Here is a 15,963-nt window from a genome sequence, read left to right as displayed (position 1 = left end):
TTTCTTTGGTTTTCTGCTTTCTTTCCTCTTTTGTCCTCCCAGGTTAGCCCATATATCCATTCAATCTGAAGATTACAGCGGAACACTTTAAATGTTCTACTGAAATCGCTGAGAGTCATGTACCTGCCCCCTTTAACACTTCAAAATTCACATTACAAAATTATATCCGCTCAAGATTCATTTTGTACTCACCAGAAAATGGGCACTTTTAGCTGTTTTCTTCACTGAACTCCAAGCATTTACAATGCTAAACAGTACCGCAGGTCAGATATTTAGGCAGAATGTCTATCATCTACACACTGTATAAACAGCACAGATTCCTTGTCTGCACAAGTACATGTCGTCTGCCCCTTTAATAGTTGAAGAAAAGCCAATAACTGTTAGCCCAAACAGAACGACAAAACCACATCTTTCCTTAAAAGGGGGAAGGCACCGGAACATTCTCAGCTCATGTCAACAAATCAGCATTTTCCACATCTGTGTAGAGGCTCAAAACGTTGTCACATTCAAAACACAGCAAATGAAAGATTTACGATCACAGGAAAGTCACAAAAGTTGAAGGAAAACGAGGCAGAAAAAAAGTCACATCTGTTTTTGCACATTGTTCTCACTGTATACCTCGGTAGGAGCTGAAACTATTTGACAGCAGCCGATGTCGTATTTTACAATGATGTTGCGATATTCAAGGGAGCCCATGGGCTTTCAATTGTTGAAAAAGGTTCTAAACAACAGCTTTGGAAGCTACGGAGACACAAGGGGCGGAAAACCAGAAATTATGGAGCTCGCAGGCTCACCCTGATCTTTACCCTACGCACGAGGTTTTTGGCTTTTGTCACCCACCAGCCATACCTTACCGGGAAGTCAAATTTAATTCAAAATCAGGGCAAAATGAGACATCACATGGTTTTCCTGTCCTCCTGCCTCATTCCCTCCCAGCGCTAAGTTAATCCATTTTAAATTGGACATTAAAGGCCAACAAGACCAAGGATGAGGGACTTCAGTTACGTGGAGAGACTAGAGAAGCTGGGATTGTTTTCCTTAGAGCCGAGGAGGTTAAGGGGAGATTTAATAAAGGTGTTCAGAATGATGAGGAGTTTTGATAGTAAATATGAAGAAACCGTTACTGCTACAATAAACGGGTCATTTCCAGGTTGGCAGGCTGTAACTAGTGGAGTGCCACACTATTTACAACCTATATTAATGACTTAGATGAAGGGACTGAGTGTAATGTATCCAAGTTTGCTGATGATACAAAGCTAGGTGGGAAAGTAAGCAGCAAGGAGGACACAAAGAGTCTGCAAAGGGATATAGACAGGTTAAGTGAGTGGGCAAGAAGGCAGCAGATGGAGTATAAGATTGGGAAATGTGAGGTTATTCATAGAAAAACAGAATATTTTTTAAATGGTGAGAAACTATTAAGTGTTGGTGTTGAGAGAGATCTGGGTGTCCTTGTACAAAAAACACAGAAAGTTAGTATGCAGGTACAGCAAGCAATTAGGAAGGCAAATGGCATGTTGGCCTTTATTGCAAGGGGGTTGGAGTAAAAGAGTAAGGAAGTCTTGCTACAGTTGTACAGGGATTTGGTGAGACCTCACCTGGAGTACTGCATACAGTTTTGGTCTCCTTATCTAAGAAGGATATATTTGCCTTAGAGGCGGTGCAACAAAGGTTCACTAGATTGATTCCTGGGATGAGAGGGTTGTCCTATGAGGAGAGATTAAGTAGAATGGGCCTATACTCTCTGGAGTTTAGAAGAATGAGAGGTGATCTCATTGAAACACATAAGATTCTGAGGGGGCTTGACAGGGTAGATGCTGAAAGGTTGTTTTCCCACGCTGGAGAGTCTAGATCTAGAGGGCATAGTCTCAGGATAAGGGGTCAGCCATTTAAGACTGAGGTGAGAAGGAATTTCTTCACTCAGATGGTTGCGAATCTTTGGAATTCCCCACCTGAGAGGGCTGTGGAAGCTGGGTCATTGAGTATATTCAAGGCTGAGATCGATAGATTTTTGGACTATAGGGGAATCAAGGGATATGGGGATCGGGCAGGAAAGTGGAGTTGAGGCCAAAGATCAGCCATGATCTTACTGAATGACAGAGCAGGCTTGAGGGGCCATATGGCCGACTCAAGCTCCTATTTCTTATGTTCTTATGTTCTACCAGGGTCCACAGATTTAAGATAATTGGCAAAAGAGTCAGAGGGGAGATGTGGAGAAATGTTTTTAATGCAGTGAGTTGTTATGATCTGGAATGCACTGCCTGAAAGGGTGGTGGAAGCAGATTCAATAGTAACCTTCAAAAGGAAATTAGACAAATACTTGAAAAGGAAAAGAATTGCAGGCCTACGAGGAAGGAGTGAGACTAATTGGATAGCTCTTTCAATGAGCCGGCACAGGCATGATGGGCTGTATGGCCTCCTTCTGTACTGTAAGATTCTATGGTTCTATAAGCTCATTAGCTGTCACGAAAGGGTCTCTTGTAGGCACACTGCTATGCCATTCCATTGCTTTCGATGCTCCCCATCGTAGGATAACACCAGCAGATGAAGAAGAGCAAAGAAGCCATGCCAGGGAGACCAGTTGGCACCAGAGCCATTATGCCACGAGTCATTATCCACAAGCCCAGGCACAGCTACCTCGCGATAAGGGAGAACTGCCTCCGTAGGCTCAGGTTAAGCAGGGAGGTGGCTGCATGGCTGTGCCATCTGCTGCAAAGAGTCCTGCAGCCAAAATGCACCATAGGGATGACACTGCCAAGGAATAGACAAGGCCGCTTCCACCCTCGCCTGTAGTTCCTGCACCTCCACCCAGACTAAAGTACGGTTAGCATTCACCAATCTGTTCACTTACACCTCTTGTGTGTAGATCATTTGGCTGGACGTTTCGGCTGTAAAATCTGATCTGTGTCTAACATCCAGCATCCCAAACAGATTGACAATGTAGGAAAATAGGGAAACGTTAATCCTCAGATCGTGTGAATCTGCGAAGGGGAGAGTATCGATGAAAATTCAATTTCTGGGTCTTAATGGACAAGGTTCAATTAAGGTAAGTGCTCCAAAAATGGTGAGCGAGTAAACAGTTCTATTAAAACCTAAATTGTAACAGTGACACAATAATATCAGTCTAAACTCGGCATTCCTCCAACACTGGCCTCTTGTCTATCCCCCACTTCCTTCGACCCACCATTGGCAGCCGTGCCTTCAACTGCCTTGGCCCTGAGCTCTGCAGTTCCTTCCCTACACCTCTCCACCTCTCCTCCAAGACCCTCCTTAAAACCCACCGCTTTGATCAAACTTTTTAGTCACCCGTCCTACTCTCCCCTTCTTTGGCCAAGTGTCAATTTTTGTCTGATTACGCTCCTGTGAAGTGTCTTGGGACATTTTTCTACATTGAGGGTGTTACATAAACACAAGGCGATGTTGTTGTTAATGCCAGCCTCAGCCCATTTATTTTAAATGGGTTAATATAAAACAGTGTTGTCCAATAGAAGTTGCTGACTAGCCACAGGTGAGACTATGGAGACACTGTTTTAGCCACTTCCACTGATTTTAGTAGAAAACCCCCCTTACACAGACTCACACAATAAAGGTAAATGTACTTCACATTTACTTAACATCCACCACCATTCAGTAACCAAGGAAGTAAAGGACTCACAACGATCGAAAAACACGCGCACACTCTACTTTATCACTCGCCTAACAACGGTGTCCGGTGCTCATTTTTTATTCACTAATCGGAAATGTAATTCTCCTCATCTGGATTCCCAGTTAGGCATATGTGGCTAGTGGTTAATGTTTAGGACAACACTGCACTAAAACAGCGGGCAAAGGAATGCGTCAAATGTTTGCCTGCTAATATGGCAACATTCATCTGCAGGCTTGTTCCTTGGTTTTCCAAATGCTGAATTAAGGAAAGTGCTTCCAAGTGTGCTTGATGCCACCTGGTACCTGAAATCATTATTTAAAATTAGCAGTGGCTCTAAAATAACTTGTATTATGTTTACCTTTCTAGTATTGCCAGCTGTTTACATTTTTGATCCATTTGAAGTATTTATTCTTCAGTTTCAGGCTCATCACAGTGTTCACGTTCCCACTCTTTTTGATGACAGTAGCTCAGATTACATTAAGCAAACGTAGTGTAAAGTCAAATATAGCACAGAAAGGTGGCTCTAGGAGAAAGACCTGCAACAACTCAGAGAAGGGTCAAAAATGTCAGGAACAACAGCATCGGGTGAGGGTGGGGGGAACGAACGGATGGATGGGGGAGGGGGGAGGAAGCCTGAAGGGTGCGGTAGCGTGGTGTTTATGTTACTGGACTAGTATGCCAGAGGTCTGGACTAATAATCCAGCAAACATGAGTTGAAATCCCACCGTGGCTGTTTGAGAAATGGCTGGTATCGGTAAAGTGACCACAAAGCAGTTAAATTGTCGTTAACGAAAACCCAACCGGTTCACTTATGTCCTTTGGGGAAGGAAACCTGCCATCCTTAGCTATTCTGGCCTCTATGTGACTCCAGTCCCACAGTAATCTGGTTGACTCAACTGCCCTCTAGCAAGCCTCTCAGTTGTATCAAACCATTAATTCCCTGCCTAACAGCACTGTGGGAGTACCTTCACCATATGGACTGCAACGGTTCAAGAAGGTCACCCACCACCACCTTCTCAGGGCAACTTGGTCAATAAATGTGGCCTTGACAGTGACACCCATCCCAAGAATGAATGAAAAGAAAAGCCAGAAATGAGCGTGACATGCGTCGGTGTCACAATGGGATGGCAAAGAGCCAGAGCAGGTTGTGGTGGGCCAGGCTGGGAAAGCTTAGGATGGACTGTAAGCAGGAGGGGGTGCTCCTCTGGCATTGCTCATGGAGAAGACAGAGCAACACTGGAGCCAAACTCAAGTTCCTGGCAGGAGTTAGTTCTTGAGGTGGATGAGGGGAGCAACTTCATAGTCGCATTTCTGACAGGAATTGGGCAATTTTATGAGTAAACTGAAATGGTTTTTGCAAATTATTTGTTATAAATTGTATTTTTTTTAAACCTGTGCGCAGTTGGCTGGCTGATGAAACAAAATGGCGGCTGAAAGAAATTTCAAGTAGTAAACACGGGGTCAAAGGTCTGTCAGAGTTCAGTTCTTCTTTGGCCAGGGAATTTTGCACATTGGAAACTGCCCGTCAGTTTCAGGTTGTAGGTCAGAAGCAACCAGCATTAAAGTGCGCTGCCTGGAGTGTAACACGTACCAGACGTACCAAGTAGCTGGTCTTCCACGGCATTGCTTGCAGGAAGTCAGAGGACACAGTAGGGCTGATTTTAACTCTCGGCGGTGGCTGAAAGCAGGCGGTAGCTGATCCCGTCATATCCCCTGGTCGATTTTCTTTCCGCTGTCTTTGATCCGCTGCCGGCCATTTTCTGCAGTTGAAGTCAGCCTTAGTGTCTTCCGAGGGAGTACATATTCTGTGGTGCTGCTCACAGTAGGCGAGAGGCTATGTTGTTTGGGAGATGGCGGCTGGGCTTGTGAGGATTCGGGAGAGGATGGATGTGGGAGGAGTTAAGGAGGCTGGGGAAGTAAGCAGTTCTTTAGGGAGAGTAGCAGGTAGTTGGAGAAGAAAGTAGTGGGGATTTGGGGTAGTGGGCACTTGAGGTAGATGAGTTTTGGGGGGGGGGCGGCAAGTATTTGGACAGAATATAAGAACATAAGAAATAGGAGTAGGAGTAGGCCATACGGCCCCTTGAGCCTGCTCCATCATTCAATAAGATTATGGCTGATCTTCGACCTCAACTCCACTTTCCAGCCCGATCCCCACATCCCTTGATTCCCTTAGTGTCCAAAAATCTATCGATATCAGTCTTCAATATACTCAACAACTGAGCAGCCACAGCCCCCTGGGGCAGAGAATTCCAAAGATACAAAGTCGGGTGGGCTCTGTTATTGGGATAACATCCCACCTGCCTCATTCTCCTCTATAGTCTCTTCCTAGGCAGTTATTTACACCCAAGCGCAACAGAGGAAAGTCTGACCTTATATGAGGCCCAGGGGGTGAAATTGGTCTATGCCAGTAGCGTGAAATGGGCTCATGGCGAATCGTTAGTCCGTTTTACAACGTGCCTGATTTTCTTAAAGCTAAACCTTAAAAAGGTATGCACCTGAGCAGCCCACAAGGACAAAATGCATAGACATTCCTGAATCAGTACGTTAACATGAAATTCCTCTGACCAAAGTTTAAACAAAGACGTTAACCCATAAAACTATTGGGCCAATAATGCCAACCTGGCTGGGCCAGCACCTCCACTGCTGAAGCACTGGTCTTATCTACCCCCTGAATGAACTGATCTCATGCCCACAATGCAAGGTAGGCTCATTACCATACTTTGACAGCTCTCCCAGCGCGTAGTGCATAATGAGCTGGGAGCATATGGCGGTGTGGAGAATTCTGGCATCAGCAGCTCTTAAAGGTCTGCTGGCTGCTCTTGAGACCCCCCCGATTGAATGATAGAAAATGGCGGCATTCAATGATCTGGTGCTGGAGGTCCAGCTGCAAAGTGAAGGGTGGTCCTATTTGGAGGAGAGGGTCACCCAGCAATAAGAGTACCACCAGAGCAGCATGGAGGGAAGGGCAGGGAGCATGTCAATACAGTCTCATCTGTGACCCAAACCTGGAAGCAGGGGAGGAAGAAAATGTTTTGGCTTCCACAAGGTTGCCAAGTGTGCAAAATTGTGACAATATCATAATCAGATTGTCTTGCCAAGCTTCTTTACTGTTTCTCGCTGTAAGCTTGGTACACCATCACTAAGGGAGAATAGTGATGCATGCTCATTTCTCTCTGTTTCCCTGGGCTGTTTGCCAATTCACAGCACTGCCCGTGTTGGCCATTGAATGGGTCAAGTATCAGGCTCCAAGTCCAATGCCAACACAAAGTTCATTACATGTTCATGCACCCACATAAGGAGACTGTTGCTGCGAACACTTAACGCAGATGTCGTCTTCTCTTGCACTGTAATTTTTCTTACAGGCATCTCTTTCACACTTGCTGTCAGGGGAAGGCTGCACAGTCCCAGCGAGCAGGAGATCAGAGCTGTGGCCTGTGAATACTGGCTCGATATCCAACGGGGTACTTGTGCCCCATTTTGTGGGCCAGGTTAAAATTACCCTCTTATGAGTGTAGAAACAATAATGAGATTGAGGGAGCCTGAATTTAGAGGCCTCCCCAAGCTCTTGCTTTTATTTCCTTATTTACTCAAGTCATTCATTCAGACACACATTAGAGCATTTCAGTGTAACACACCGTAGTCTCTTGACATGTGTAGCTCTGTTTCAAGTGTTACTGCAAGCATTGTAAAGCGTGTACTTTTTGCGCTTCTTTTAAATTACGAAGAGCAGGTGGCAGTTCTAGCACCCCGCATCACCCACTGTGGCATGCTCAGATATACCCACACTGGGAGGCACTGTTAGCGAGTTGCAGGAGGGAGCACTTGGCAAAGCACTGAGCATGAGTAAAGTGGAGAAAGTACGGTTAGAATTGCAGGAGACAACCTGCTGGCTCGAAGACCAGTTTGATGCCACACTCGGCCCAGGGTATTTGGAACTCACAGGGCCTGCCTACAGAACATTTCAGCGTCAGTGCTTGTTGGAGTCAGTTGAGTTCCAGGTTCCTCAGCCTCTACAGCAGCCTATCCCCTCCAGGGGTTCCATTTCCATTCCTTTCCTTTCCACTCCAGAGACTTGAGCATAAAATCTAGGCTGACACTTCAGTGCAGAACTGAGGGAGTGCTGCATTGTTGGAGGTGCCATCTTTCAGATGAGATGTTAAACCAAGGCCCTCTCAGGTGGACGTACAAGATCCCACGGCCACTATTCGAAGAGGAACGGGGAGTTCTCCTCGGTGTCCTGGCCAACATTTATCCCTCAACCAACATCATTAAAAAACAGATTATCTGGGATCTTGTTGTGTGCAAATTGGCTACAACAGTGACTACACTTCATAAGTATTTAATTGGCTGTAAAGCTCCTTGGGACATCTTGGGGTCGTGAAAGGCGCTATATAAATGCAAGTCTTTATTTTCTTTTCCTGAAGTTGGGCAGGGCACAGTAAGCATCCACGATGTGAGGGACGTGTTCGGCAGCTTACTGCAGCTGTACTGCAGGTCCGTCCTGATCTTTCAAGGCTCCGGACCCTCCCCTTCAGAATCCCAACAGTGGTCTCAATGACCACCTCAACCGATTGATGAATCGGCCTCAGTCGGCCTGGTAAAGTTGCCACTAGAAGTGGAGTCATGAGCCTTGGAAGCAAAAGGTAGAGTGTTGCCCAGAAGCGAACTCAACACGTGACCGTCTTCCCTGAAGAGCTCGGCGTTCCTCACAACAGAAGTTTCAGGACAACTCGGTACGGACATGGAGAATTTGTTGCTGCTGGACACAAACTATATGAACATTCAGGGAGGGGAATCCCCCTTCTATTTTGGAAAAAAAATGGGCCATATGAATACTTTATGGATGCTGTAGAATTAGCTGAAGGTTGATGTTGAAAGAGGTCTGAAGATGTGTAGACTCAGCACTTAACATGTTGTAGCATTGCAGAGAAGCAAATTAACTCAGAAAACAGAAAGCTGAACTATTTTGCCAAAATTAGTGCAGTATGAGGTAGTGCTAAACTGTACTCTTGTCAAATTGCTATAGTTCATACTCTTACTTGTGTGATCAGTTTGACAACAGTTTCTGTAAACTGTGTAAGGCACTGTGTCCCTTATGAACTCAAACCTGCATCTTTTCCTCTCGACCACTTCCTACAGGGAAAGCTACCGAACAAATATATCCAAATTTACCCATCCCTACAAAGACTTACATCGAGCACACGCCAGTGTCTGTCATACTTCAGGCTTCGCTCTTAAACCCGATTAGCTCAAATTTCACATTCATAAATCTGCAACAAATCATAACTGTACCAATCAAAAGCAGGCAAAGTGGGTCCATAAACATCCAATGAAAAATTGCTACAGATATATGAAGGGAACTAATCAACAATGAGCAGTCAGAAGAAGCTACCAATAGGCAAAGTGAAATTGTCCGGAATATTTATTTTGGAGAATCCTCTTTAGACAGCTAACTTAGATTAGGGTTGCCAACTGTCCCGGATTGTCCCGGAGAACTCCGCCCTTTAAATCTCTCGCCGTGGCAGCAGCCCTCACGCTCCATGACGTTACCGACTGCCATCGTAGAGAAGCCTCCGGCTGGGTGACATCGCTTGGGGGTGACCGGAAATGGGACCGGCTGCTGGTGAAACAACTGGGAGTCTGGATAGACAGACAGAGAGAGAGCGAGAGAGAGAGAGAGATAGATAGATAAAGAGGAGAGGGGAGAGGTGCGGGGCTGGGTTGGAAGAAGGTGAAAAAGGACGGGGTTGTGGGGGGGTGGACAGGAAAGAGAACAGGTGACCAGGGAATGGGGAGCAATAGGGGATTGTGGCTCAGGGCGGGGGGAAGAGAGTGACTGCGTACTGGAGGTCGGGGGAGAGAGAGACAGGCGGTTGATGGATGGGGACTCACGGGGAGACAGGGAGACTGGGGAATGGGGATTGAAGGCTCGGGCGGGAGTAGGGAGGCACACTGGAGATTGGGGGGGACTGGGGGTTGGAGGGACTGAGGGATAAGGGCTTGGGCGGTGGGGGGAAGAGAGGGAGACTGTGGAATGGAGTGGGTGTAGTGTCCAGAATTTCCTGTAGAGCAGCAGCAATGTGGTAAGTGGGAGCGGCACCGAGAGAGGAGCAGCCAGTAAAGGGGCGAGTGAAACCCAGGGCCTTTACTGTGGGTAAACAATGAAAGATGGTTTTCACTGGTGGGGGAATGGGGAACAAGGGGATGGAGACTGAGGATTCTCACTGGAAGAAGCAAGGAGGTAGGGAAATTGAAGGCGTTTGAACGGAGGGCTATTAGACCATGGGATGCTTCACCATAAGTGGCTATTAAAGCAGAGACTAGAACATCATTTAAAAGAAAAAGAGATTAAGTATTCGCAAAGGAGGAATGTTAAAGGATCTGGGGGGGTGGGGGGGGGGAATTGGGTTACAGGAGAGAGAGCCAGCACCAGCACAGGGTCTGAATGGCCTCCTCCTGTACTGTTATTTCTATCATTCTATGAAAAGTCTCCTTTATTGAGTTCAAGCTTAGGGAGTGGTTTAGAAATGTTGGGGCTGAGCTGAGTTTAAGACGATGTGCCCTGTGAGAAGTGCCTCAAACAATGAGCCCGCTACCCTTTGTGTGATCTCTCGATTTGGTTCAGGTAAGTCTGTGCTGACCGTTTTTTGGCATGTGAAGTCTAATCCTTATGTAAACATTCCATATGGAAATTCCTATGATAAAATGCCCACAGGTAGTTGTTACTCTTTACTGATGATGTTTCCTCGTGACACCAGGCCCTCTGATAGGATCGGATCACTGGCCTTTAATGCTTCCTGAAAAAATCATTGAGAAAATACTCTGGTTCTTTGGCTTGCAGTTTCAAGCCTCCCATCACCGGTGGCACTGTGGTGCCACACAATTCCCTTTCTCAGCTACCCCCTGCTCATTTGGCATCTTCAATTTCCAGCCCCATTCCTTCACCTGCTCTTGGTGTCTCTGGCCAGCCTGCACCCTCGTTTCTTGGCTTCTGCTTCTGCCACGCCATTTCCCACGGCGGACTTTTCCCGCCATTTCTTCCCTGTCGTCCCTGTACCTTTCTTCAGTCGCTTCTAACCCGTCCTAAATCCTCGGCCTCTACCTTCTTACTGCTGTCCTGGAGCCTTTGTTTCCCGGCTCCCGTCACTTTTGCTGTGAGGGACACTCTTTAAACTTTGGGCTTCAAGCTCTGCTTGCTCTGGCCGCACTCAACCCATCAGGCCATCGCAATCCCGCTGCCTGTGTCGCCACCAATAAAACTGGTGAGACTGGAGCTCCCCTGCTTTTGCGCTCGAGGCATCCTGCTCTCGAAAAAAAACCTGTAAATAGAACATAGCGCTTTAAAATTACGGGCTTTGGGGTCAACCTGTGGACACCAGGGATCAGACAGAGGAAGGGAATTGGGGAGGGGCAGAGATCAACCAGAAGGAAGGAATGAAGGGTCAGACAGAGAGAGGAGATAAGAGGTGAAGCCTCCAGGTTCAGTCAATGGTCCACGTGGGTAATTTTCAGGGTCACTATCTGGGCAGTAATGTGGCGGAGTGGATCGCCCGCCTGTTGTAGAACACTCTGATTTTCATCGCATTGAAATCAACGGAACGAAAATTGGACGAGTACTATAATGGGCGAGCGGGCGATCTGCTCCACCACATTAGCACCCAGGCTGTGACGTTGAGAATGACCCCTCCTCCCCCTCCACCCCCCCTCTACATCTCTGTCTTTCTCCCCCCAACCGCCACTCAAAAACTGCCTCCAGCCATTTTTAGATTCCCCAAACTCCCACCCACTTCCACCCCAATCTGTCTTGTGGCTGGTTTACAATGCCATAGGACTAACCGCCTCTACTCGAAAGGAAAGAGCAAGAATGAGAGAAGCAGACAAACCACAGAGAGACAAGTACAAAAAAAAAAGGGGAGAGAGAAGCAGGAGAGAGACAACCAGAACAAGATGGGGACGGAAACAGAAACAGCAACACAAAGATGACAGAAATTCCAGCTTTCTGTCAACGGTGTCACAGGACACACACTAGTAAAACAACAACAACTACTTGCATTTATATCACTCCTTTTAATGAAGTAAAACGTCCCAAGGCGCTTCAATGGAATGTCATCACACAAAATTTGACACTGAGCCACATAAGGAGATATTAGGACAGATGACCAAAAGCTTGGTCATAGAGGTAGGTTTTAAGGAGCGACTTAAAGGAGGAGAGAGAGGCAGAGGGGGAATACCAGAGCTTAGGGCCCAGACAGCAGAAGGCATGGCTGCCAATGGTGGGGCAAAGGAAATCGGGGATACGCATGAGGCCAGAATTGGAGGAACGCAGAATTCCCTACAATATATTAAAAGTCTTCTATAAAGCGTACTTTTTTTGGTCACACTTTCCCTGTGACAGTTTATTCATAATATCCGTATTGTAATAATACATCCAACTCCTATGAGTAATTCCACAAAAGGTCTGCTATGTTAAGTCTTCCATTAAAGTATGCACTTTCCCTCACTGTCACGATTAACGTAACTGTAACGCCTCCCCGTGACACATCCCCGTCACACTTTGTTGATAACCCTGTGACTCACCGTGAGCAATGCCACAGAAGGTCTGCTAGTAAGATATTAAGTGGTGTAGAAGAGTTAAATCTGGAGCATTGCTACAAGATAAACTGAGAGAGTGGGGCAAGGCTGAAGGGCAAATTTAAGACTGATGTCAAAAAAAAAATTCTTCACACAAACAGTAATCAGCACTTGGACCAGACTCCCAATGAGAGTAGTGGAGTCACCCAATGGCCTGTTGGAAGGCGCAATGGGACGGAGTAGGCTTTTCCTTCTGGTTAGAAGGGCTGATTGGATTTTCTAGACTGTGTTTGTCTTGTTGGTCTTGTGTTAACTTGTGTTGAAGCCTTAAGGAATGCAGAATCAGAGGGAAACAATGCACAGAAGCCTGACTGTCACTGTGAGGTAGAATGTGTTGTTCTTTAAACTGTTTGGAATCATGATTTGTTTTCCTCAGTCAGTTTTATAAATTAGAATGCTGGAAACAAAGACCACCGGGTGTGGTGGTGCGGTGCTGTGTTTTCCACACTTCAAAGCGATGCCATGTTTGAAGTCACAGTTTCTTCACTCGCATTACTGATACAGTTTCCGATTCAAATTCCTATTTCACCTATAAATTTTAAGTGACTTTATAATTTTACAAATGTTGCACTGCAAGAGGAAAACTCCACGGAGCTAATGGATATTATGGTCATCCAATGTAGCAGTTTCATGGAGGCGCCTGTAATATTGATGCTCATTAACATTTGAAATGGTTCAAAAATATATTTATGAAAATTACATGATGACAGGATTGCTGCCATTCTGATGGCATCAAACTTAGCCCAGTTGGCCTTGCCTTGAAATATGGCACCATAGCATATCAAAATCTGCTTCAGCTTCCTGGTTTCATTGAATCATAGTATCAGAGTAGGTACAGCACAACCATTCGGCCCATTGTGCCTGTACTGGTTGTTTGAAAGAGCTATCCAATTAGTCTCATTTGCCTGCTCTTTCCCCATAGCCCTGTAAATTTTTTCCCCTTCAAGTATTTTTTCTAATTCCCTTTAGAAAGTTACTATTGAATCTGCTCCCCCCGCCCTTTCAGGCAGTGCATTCCAGATCATAACAACTTGTGCGTAAAAAAATGTTTCTAGCTCTTTTGCCAATCGCCTTAAATCTGTGACCTCTGGTTACTGACCATTTTGCCACTGGAAACTGTTTCTCCCCTTAACCTTCTCTGTTGTAAGGAGAACAACCCCAGTTTCTCCCGTCTCTCCACATAACCAAAGTCCCTCATCCCTGGTACCATTCTGGTCAATCTCTTCTGCACCCTCTCTGAGGCCTTGACATCCTTCCTAAAGTGCGGTGCCCAGAATTGAACACAATACTCCAGCTGAGGCCTAACCGGTGTTTTATGATGGTTTAGCATAACTTTCTTGCTTTTGTACTCTATGCCTCTATTAATAAAGCCCAGGATCCCATATGCTTTTTTAACAGCTTTCTCAACTTGTCCTGCCACCTTCAAAGATTTGTGTATGTGCACCCCCGGGTCTCTCTGATCCTGCATCCCCTTTAAAATTCTACCATTTAGTTTGTATTGCCGTTCCTCATTCTTAGTACCAAAATGAATCACTTCACACTTCTCTGTGTTAAATTTCATCTGCCATGTGACTGCCCATTTCACCAGTCTGTCTGTGTCCTCCTGAAGTCTGTTACTATCCTCCACATTGTTTATTAGATTTCTGTGTTTTGTGTCATCTGCAAACTTTGAAATTATACCCAAGTCCAGGTCATTAATATAACGTTTTGTTCCAGTTTCTCTCCTTGGGTCTACCTCCCCCATCCCCTGACACTAGTCACAGTCTTTCTTACTTAGAAGGGTGACAGAGAAGGCATGCAGACTCGAGTTGAGACGCACCAATGGATCTTGTGTTGAAGGGAACATTTCCTGCACTCATAACGTCCTCTCTATTTGCGCTGTTATTAACTTAAAAAAATTTTAGCAAGGTGCTTATTCAAACAAGGGAATATGCAGCAGTAATTTTGAAAAGTTCAGGATAACCTAATATTACAAGGCAGTTCAATGTATTGAAAAGCTGTTGCACAGAGAGAAGGAAAGACTGTTACTATAGACCTTAAACTATCCAATTAAACATCTATTACATATAGTTACATACACGTCCTTGATCTGAAGCAAGCAAAATTTTCCATGGTATGACAAATGCAGGGACATAGGATGATGCATATCCCATAGTTAGTTAATCAGTGGAAAGTAATATTTACTGTCAACAGCACTGGTATTTAATCTAATCTACATATCATCGAACTACATAATTTAGAGAAAAAAACATTATGCCACATAATTTCTACTATCAATTATAAAGTCATTTAATTCAAATTATCTGATCATTCATTTTTAAGCACTACCGTTCCATTTTGCTGCATTATTCACATTGCTTAATTCAAATTATTGGATGATTTCATTTTTTTCAGTGCACAAAAAAAGACTTCAAATGGTCAGGAGTAGCCTGTCGTTGTGTTTCGCTCTCAGCGTTTATGGTTCAGGTAGTAGATCTCCTGTTCAGGAGGGTGAATGATATACACGCCATTGGGAACTGGCTAAAGAATTACAGTCTTACATTAAAAAAAAACACCTGTATGTAGGATTGAACGATTTTGATTAAGACAAATATGAATACTTAGATCAAAGTTAAATGAGCTCTTCTATAAAACTAGTGGATTGAGATAACAGTATAAATTAGAAATAGTTTTATAAGAAACAACCCAGATCACTAAACTACTGTTACATAAAACAGCAACTCCTAACTCAAATATATTGACGAAGAAAGTTTTGCAGCAATGACTTTAAATGCTGGAAATACAGAAGTTGCAAAAAGCATATATTTCAAACCACCGAACCCATTTTAATTATTATTTTAAAGTAAACTGAAGGGATGACGGTGGTTCAGTCCGTACACTGTAAGCCCTTGTATTCGGTGAGTGGGCTGAAGTCGCTCCCTTTCCCACCCCTCCTGGCGGTCGCTGTTTCCCTGTTTGTCGCTCACCTCCCGTCTTTCGTTTGCTGCTCTCCCGGCTCCTCCTCTGCGATCAAAGGCTCCACAGGTCCATCGGGCGCACGGATTGGGCCACTCGTTGTTGGCTTCCGGACACTCAACCTCCACCCCGTCTCCTCCCCTCACTCACTCTCAGGAGCATCCAAGCTCTTCACCCGCCTCACTCAGTCCCCGCCCACACTTGATTCAAAGCCCACCCACAGCTGACACATACCCCCACCGACACCTGCCTTAAACCCCACCCATACCTGACTCATACCCCCACCCACACCTGACTCATACCCCACCCCCAGCTGACACATACCCCCACCCACATCTGCCTTAAACCTCACCCACACCTGACACATACCCCCACCCACACCTGCCTTAAACCCCACCCACAACTGCCTTAAACCCCACCCATACCTGACACATAACCCCACCTGCCTTAAACTCCACCCACACCTGACTCGTACCCCCACCCAACCTGACATACCCCCACCCACATGTGACAATTACCCCCACCCACAACTGACTTGTACCCCAACCCACACCTGTCACATACCCCCACCCACACTTGACTCGTACCCCCAGCCACACCTGACACATATCCCCACCCACATCTGCCTTAACCCCCACCCCCACCTGCCTTAAACTCCACCCATACCTGACAAATACTCCCACCCACACCTGGCACGTACCTCCACCCACACCTGCCTTAAACTCCACCCACAC

This window comes from Heptranchias perlo, chromosome 1 (assembly GCF_035084215.1).
Source record: "Heptranchias perlo isolate sHepPer1 chromosome 1, sHepPer1.hap1, whole genome shotgun sequence".
Classification (NCBI taxonomy): domain Eukaryota; kingdom Metazoa; phylum Chordata; class Chondrichthyes; order Hexanchiformes; family Hexanchidae; genus Heptranchias; species Heptranchias perlo.
This window is presented reverse-complemented; position numbering follows the sequence as displayed.